This window comes from Esox lucius, chromosome 7 (assembly GCF_011004845.1).
Source record: "Esox lucius isolate fEsoLuc1 chromosome 7, fEsoLuc1.pri, whole genome shotgun sequence".
Taxonomy (NCBI): domain Eukaryota; kingdom Metazoa; phylum Chordata; class Actinopteri; order Esociformes; family Esocidae; genus Esox; species Esox lucius.
Genome location: NC_047575.1, coordinates 8,805,934 through 8,813,552, shown reverse-complemented (window position 1 = coordinate 8,813,552; position 7,619 = coordinate 8,805,934).

Here is a 7,619-nt window from a genome sequence, read left to right as displayed (position 1 = left end):
CTGAAGTCCTTACCCCTTGTCAAGGCTTTGTGCCGTTGCCTGGCAACATGGGGCCTGCGTCTCTCTATGCTCCTGCGTGTCCCTGCTCAAGGCATTCTAGTCATGTGGTGAACAGAGCTCGGGGTAGTAGGTGATACCTGCAAATCGTAGGTTGGTTCACAGCAAATAGCAAACTCGATTTATGGCAAATACAGTATGTGTAGGTTCAGTGACAGCTTTTTGACTGAACATTTTGCACATTCCCAGTCTAGGCTGTGTGTTGTGCATAAATAGGACAATGTAGTGGCTGTCTGGAAGGTTTCCCTGTTGTAGGACTACCTTCTGTTTTGTATCATCAAATATGGCAATTGCAAGTTGAAATTCAAGTCATCTGTGCACAGAAGGAATGTCTGCTAAACTTGCACATATGGATTTTGTTAACCTCTTATTATTTAACAATCAAACATCTTATTCCATCAACTAGAACGCTAAACAAGGATCCATTAAAGAAATATTTCAAATAAATATTTCGGAATGCATTTTAGGATACATGTGAAACAAAAAATATTTGCCTATTGTTGTTTTATTTTAATATTTTGAAATGTATTTTAATGTGTGACATACGTTTCCTTCAAATTTAAAAATGTTGGGGCAATTATTGCATTTTTTTCATTATAAATTCAAAGATCAAAGGAGAGGTCTCAAATGCAGTATGTTCATGGGCTGTTTTGGTCTTCTCTGTGAACCATAATCTCTCAATAAACTAAATTAAGCCATGTCATTTGAGTGGAAGCTTAACAACAGTGACATTATGCTTTAGGGAGAGTGCTTTCTGGGAAAAATACAAATGTGCAATCCAGTGTTCCAAGCAAATCCTCTTTTAACCAACCTTGGCTCAAGGTGTTGATGTTTCCAGCTGAATGCACCTACAGTTCAGGCCAGGGAGGTTGAGGGAGAAAACGGACAGATGGTTCTCATGGCTTCTACTGACAGCTCTTACAGAGCACCTTGCAACAGTGGCATTTGTATCAAATCATGCCGTGCTACTGTTTGCGTTGAGATTCAAACTTTATTTTCCACTTCATAGATTTAGAAACTTGTTGTTTAGGTGTAAATTTTTTTCCCTAAAGCATTTTTCAATAACAGGATGACATGTCCTGGGAGTATTAGCAATGAATAAAGCGTAGTGTTACTTTACCAGCCATGTACAGCTCTGCCAGCAGCAATGTCTTTTCTGCAGGCCTGTGCTCTGATGAGAATGTTCCTGGGCTTTGCTCATCTGGGTCTGTCCTCATCAAGATTTATGGCAGTTTTGATGAAGTACACTGAGCTGGACTCTAACTGTTGTTGCATTGCATGACTTAAATCATTTTAGCCACCAGTTTTAGGCGTGCTCACAGATATTGAAATACACTCACCTAAAGGATTATTAGGAACACCATACTAATTTTGTTTGACCCCCTTTCGCCTTCAGAACTGCCTTAATTCTACGTGGCATTGATTCAACAAGGTGCAGAAAGCATTCTTTAGAAATGTTGGCCCATATTGATAGGATAGCATCTTGCAGTTGATGGAGATTTGTGGGATGCACATCCAGGGCACGAAGCTCCCGTTCCACCACATCCCAAAGATGCTCTATTGGGTTGAGATCTGGTGACTGTGGGGGCCATTTCAGTACAGTGAACTCATTGTCATGTTCAAGAAATCAATTTGAAATGATTCGAGCTTTGTGACATGGTGCATTATCCTGCTGGAAGTAGCCATCAGAGGATGGGTACATGGTGGTCATAAAGGGATGGACATGGTCAAATTCTGACTCTACCATCTGAATGTCTCAACAGAAATCGAGACTCATCAGACCAGGCAACATTCTTCCAGTCTTCAACTGTCCAATTTTGATGAGCTTGTGCAAATTGTAGCCTCTTTTTCCTATTTGTAGTGGATATGAGTGGTACCCGGTGGGGTCTTCTGCTGTTGTAGCCCATCCGCCTCAAGGTTGTGCATGTTGTGGCTTCACAAATGCTTTGCTGCATACCTCGGTTGTAAAGAGTGGCTATTTCAGTCAAAGTTGCTCTTCTATCAGCTTGAATCAGTCGGCCCATTCTCCTCTGACCTCTAGCATCAACAAGGCATTTTTGCCCACAGGACTGCCGCATACTGGATGTTTTTCCCTTTTCACACAATTCTTTGTAAACCCTAGAAATGGTTGTGTGTGAAAATCCCAGTAACTGAGCAGATTGTGAAATACTCAGACCGGCCCGTCTGGCACCATCAACTATGCCACGCTCAAAATTGCTTAAATCACCTTTCTTTCCCATTCTGACATTCAGTTTGGACCAGGACCACAGCCCTAAATGCATTGAAGCAACTGCCATGTGATTGGTTGATTAGATAATTTCATTAATGAGAAATTGAACAGGTGTTCCTAATAATCCTTTAGGTGAGTGTATATACCTACAGTTAGGTCCAGAGATATTGGGACATTGACACAATTTACATAGTTTTGGCTTTGTACGCCACCACAATGGTTTGGACTTTCAGCTTTAATTCAAGGGGTTGAAAAAAACACATTGTATGAAACATTTAGGAATTGCAACACTTTTCATACACAGTCCCCTTATTACAGGGGATCAAATGTAATTGGACAAATTAACACAATCATAAATAAAATGTAAATTTGTAATACATTGTCGAGAAACCTTTGCAGGCAATGACTGCTTGAAGTCTGGAACATCAACATTTCCTCCTTTGTAATGCTTTGCCAGGCCTTTACTGCAGCTGTCATCAGTTGTTTGTTTGTGGGACTTTCTGCCTTAAGTTTTTTCTTCAGCAAGTGAAATGCATGCTCGATCGGGTTGAGATCAGGTGATTGACTCGGCCATTGCAGTATATTCCACTTCTTTGCCTTAAAAAACTCCTGGGTTGCTTTTGCAGTATTTTTTGGGTCATTATCCATCTGTAAAGTGAAGCACTGTCCAATCAACTTCACTGAATATGACTGAATCGGAGCGGACAATATATCCCTATACACTTCAGAATTCATCCAGCTGCTTCTGTCTTCTGTCACATCATCAATAAGCACTAGTGACCCAGTGCCATTGGAAGCCATACATGTCCATGCCATCACACTGCCTCCACCGTGTTTTACAGATGATGTGGTATGCTTTGGATCATGAGCCGTTCCAAGCCTTCTCCATATTTTTCTTCCCATCATTCTGGTACAGGTTGATCTTAGTTCATCTGTCCAAAGGATGTTGTTCCAGAACTGGGCTGGCTTTTTATATATGTTTTTTGGTCTAATCTGGCCTTTCTATTCTTGAGACTTATGAATGGTTTGCACCGTGTGTTGAACCCTCTGTATTTGCTTTTGTGAAGTCTCCTCTTTATGGTAGACTTGGATAATGATTTGTCTCCTGGAGAGTGTTCTTCACTTGGCTAGATGTTGTGAAGGGGTTTTTCTTTACCATGGAAAGTATTCACACACACACACACACACACACACACACAGTTAGTACAATAAATTATTGTTCCTAAAATCCTGGAGTGCTTCTTTAAATTCTGTTTGGCAATATTTGGGGTTCCAGAGAGATGTCACAATCTAGTGTTGGTCTAATATTATAAATCCAAGTAGTACTATGCATAGCCTTTCTCCCTCTTTTTCTGCATCCGTCTCGCTCTCTGTTTTTCTCTGCTACCCTCCCTTTTTCTGTCTCTCTCTCTGAGACACTCACAGATCCTTTTCAGCCTATCCTCATATCAATCTGGCTAGTGGATCAGAAGGCAGTTTCCCAGCTTGAGCACTGACAACAGTACCTGCTCTGATGACACTGTGACATGCCAGAGACAAGGCAAGTGAGAGTGTGGAGAGTGCTAATTGTGAGGACGCGCTAATGGATGGATATCAAGCTGTCTGCGGGCTTCATTTTGTATATAGAGCAATTTTACACAGGACTGAGAGGAGGGTCTTCCAAGTATAGAACTCTGCATGATCGGGTACATTGGAAAGACAGACCAAATGAGGACATGATAAAATGGATCTAAAGATGTTAAGAGAAAATAACCATAAGGTGCAATGAACATAGCCCATTTGAAGACGGTAAATTGACCTGAATACTTTAAATATCAATGAGGAGGCCCGCAGTGACACCTCCTCAGAATGACCCATGAATGTTCCTCCGTGTCTCAGAATGTCGCTCACAAAAGCACCACCTTTTCATTCAGCTCTATTGTGACAGCAAGTTCGCATTTGTTGGTCCCTCCCAGTTTGCTTCGTCATCCATGGCAACAGGTGCTGCACAGACAGAAGACGATGCTGTCGCAGCAACTATGCAGTCAGTCAGTAATTTGTCTTGCCAGGCTCAGGTAAATAAAGTGGCTATGTGCGGAGACAAACAAGCTACTGCTGGTTTCATATTCGGAACACCAGAAAGGCTATGTATTAAACCGTGGTCACACATTTTCATTTAATTCACATTTTCATGTGATTATTGGAAATCACAGCATTCATAACACCCACAAAATTGTTGAAGTGTTCTAATGGATAGTACATGGACACCATCTGCTGGCTGCACTTCGCAGTCACAGACCATCTGATTGAAGAAATCCAGAGTAATTGGAGAAAAAAAAAATCAGTCCATGCAAACCTCCTGTGCTGTGTGTTCCTGAATGTAATGTCAAAGAACCAGGAATAAATGTTGACATTAACCTTGGAAAGGAGTATTTTGCACATAACATGGCATTCCTTATATGCATATGAACCAGACAGTCATTGATACACACGTGCATTTTAGGACTCTGCAGATGCAAATCGCTTTTTTGTTTAAAACCTGATTTTCCAAAACCCGTAACACAATGGTAACACATAATCCACCAAGCTGGAAATAACATTTTTATACTTACGTGTCCCCACCAGGTCACACTGCTTGTCCTTGCTGAATTTCTGGTCCCCATCAGATTAAGAAATCAAACACAAACATACACACAACACAAGCAATGAAACAGATATATCATTTTATTGTCAACCATAAGTAGGAAAAATACAGAGTTGTAATGGAAACAAGCTGACCCTGTTTAAAACCAACTACAAGAATACTCAGAAGAGAACAACAAAATAAACACCTGTTTTACCACCAGGTGGCTGTAAATGTCCTAATTTTACATTAAAAACAGCTGCCATTATATATTTTTGTATATATATTTTTCAAATATGTAACATTCTATTTCAGACATTGTGCAGGTGAGTTGCTGGTATTCCATAGACATTTAACAAGAGATGGTCCAGTGCATGACTAGTGAAACATTACCTCAGTACATGTATTAACTTTCAGCTGGCCACAAGCCTTACCATAGCATTCCTACTTTTACTTACAAAGAGATAGAAACAAATTAAGAAAAATTAAAAGGGCACTCAAATGACAGACAGGTAATTGTATTATCTTCAATACATTTTTGTAAAAGCATAAGAAACTGAAAATTAAAGTAAAAAAGTTGAATTTAGTTTTTTAAGCATTATTATTACCAAATATGGGTTAACAAACACCCATGAGGGATGCACATTTTCTATGGCAGCTCCATTTTATCAGATCTTTTTATTTTGGTGGCCACACATGCACCAGTTATCAAATGTCTGTAGTGAAGAGCTAGTGTGCCAGGGATTCAAGTTGTCTCCAAAATCCACAGTGACTAGCACCTGCCAAACATCCTCCTTCCCAATCTCTAAGGCAGAAGTAAACAATTTCCATCCTGGATTGCTAAAACCTAGTTAATTGTAATCACCTGGTGTCCCAAACCAGAATCAGTCCCTGTTTAAGAGAGAATGGCCAAGACCTTCCAAGACCAGAAGACCAGTACCCCATTACAACCTTGAAATCAGGGAGTGATTTAGACCCAGGACACCAGGCGGGTGAAATCCATGAAAACAGATCAGGTACAACAGAAAACAATCAGGATCCAGAAAGTAAGGGTTGAATAACTTTGCATGTGGGTCTGCATCCAGATCAATTGGCAGCAGAAACAGTGTTCAGATTTAAATATTTTAATAAATGTTAGTTAAACCATTGGAATCCTAGAATGCTGCCAATCTACAAGCAAATAGCCTTTTAAACAAGCCATCTCAATGTCAGCTACTACCAATGCAGCCGCATCCGATAATATGGCTCAACAAAGCAAAGGGTAAACTTTTGAGATTCTAACTGGGTGACAATGACAAACCTTTATTTATATGTGCCTTTATTATATCTAGATTCTTGTCAGATATTTAAAAGATGCTGTTCAAATCAAGTAATCTTGAATTAAAAGTTAGCAACCATATAAATCTATAATTCAGTGTGCCAACATTTTTACAAAAAAATACATTTGGTTTGAGAATCAAAAAACAAACCAATCACAAAACAAACCAATCACTCTACGATAACATCTGTCATCATACGGTAACAATGTATTTCAAAATAGGAAACATGATACATTATTAATTCACAACTTACACAAAAACAAATTGTCGCTACAACATCAGCAATCCAATATAACTAACTACATACATTGCTTTTTCTTGAAAACATCTGAAACAAAAAAGGGTGGCAAAGTTCAAAAGGGACAACAGAAATGGAACAATCTTTTCTACTTGGTAAATTATTTTTAAAATATGCTTTTGCAAAACAGCAAAAGTATCATTTAAAAAAAGCCAAGAATAGCTGCACTAGTGGTCTACAGTAAGTGCTTGTCAATCCACTGAATAAAAATTACATTTTGGAAAGCAAAACAAAGCACGCAAGATGGCCTTGTAGTAAATTATCAAAACCTTAAAAACAGACTGCATCTGTCCGATCTTACAACAGTTTGGAAACAAGCTGGACTGCACCATAACTCCTGTTAACAAGCTCACTGAGCAATATTTAAGCATTTTCAGCACTGTATCTTCTTCCCCCACCTAGTGTCATCTGTACAGTATACAGTATGTGGTGAGTGGACTTAACGATTAGCTTTGAAGTAGAATAAATCAAATGGCACAAGAGACAATGGAGGATTACCTGTGGTCCAGCAGTAGACATAAGAGAACACATTGAAATAAAACACGTTTCAAAAGGATCGCCTGAGTTGTGGAGTCAGTGGCTCTAGATATATACAGCCATTTTACACTGGACTGTGGGGGGGTTCCAAATAAAAACTCTGCATGATCAGGTAAATTATAAAGACAGACCAAATTACGACATTATAAAATTGATCTAGTTAAGGGACAAGAGCGGTTTATAGTTAAAGGTGCAAAAAAATAAACATAGCCCATTTCAAAACAGTAAATTGACCTGATTACTCTAAATATCAATGAAGTTAGATAAGGAAATATAAATAATAGTACAAAAACAACTACTACTAAAGGTTTTTTTTTTTAATTGAGAAAAACAGGAGGCCATTCAGGTGGTTACTGCATTTTTGGGAACAGAATCAGTGAGGCACAATGTTTCATGTTTAAGCGCAAATGCCAAATATGAGAGATATGACAACATTGCAAGAAACCTGACTCTGAAATGCATTCAATAAAATAAAAAAAGTGGTTCATCGGGTAAATGTAACCTGGTCGAGTGCAAATATCAGAGAAAACCTGTATAAGAAACTATTGTTTAGTCTTTTGTACATACCGGTCTTTT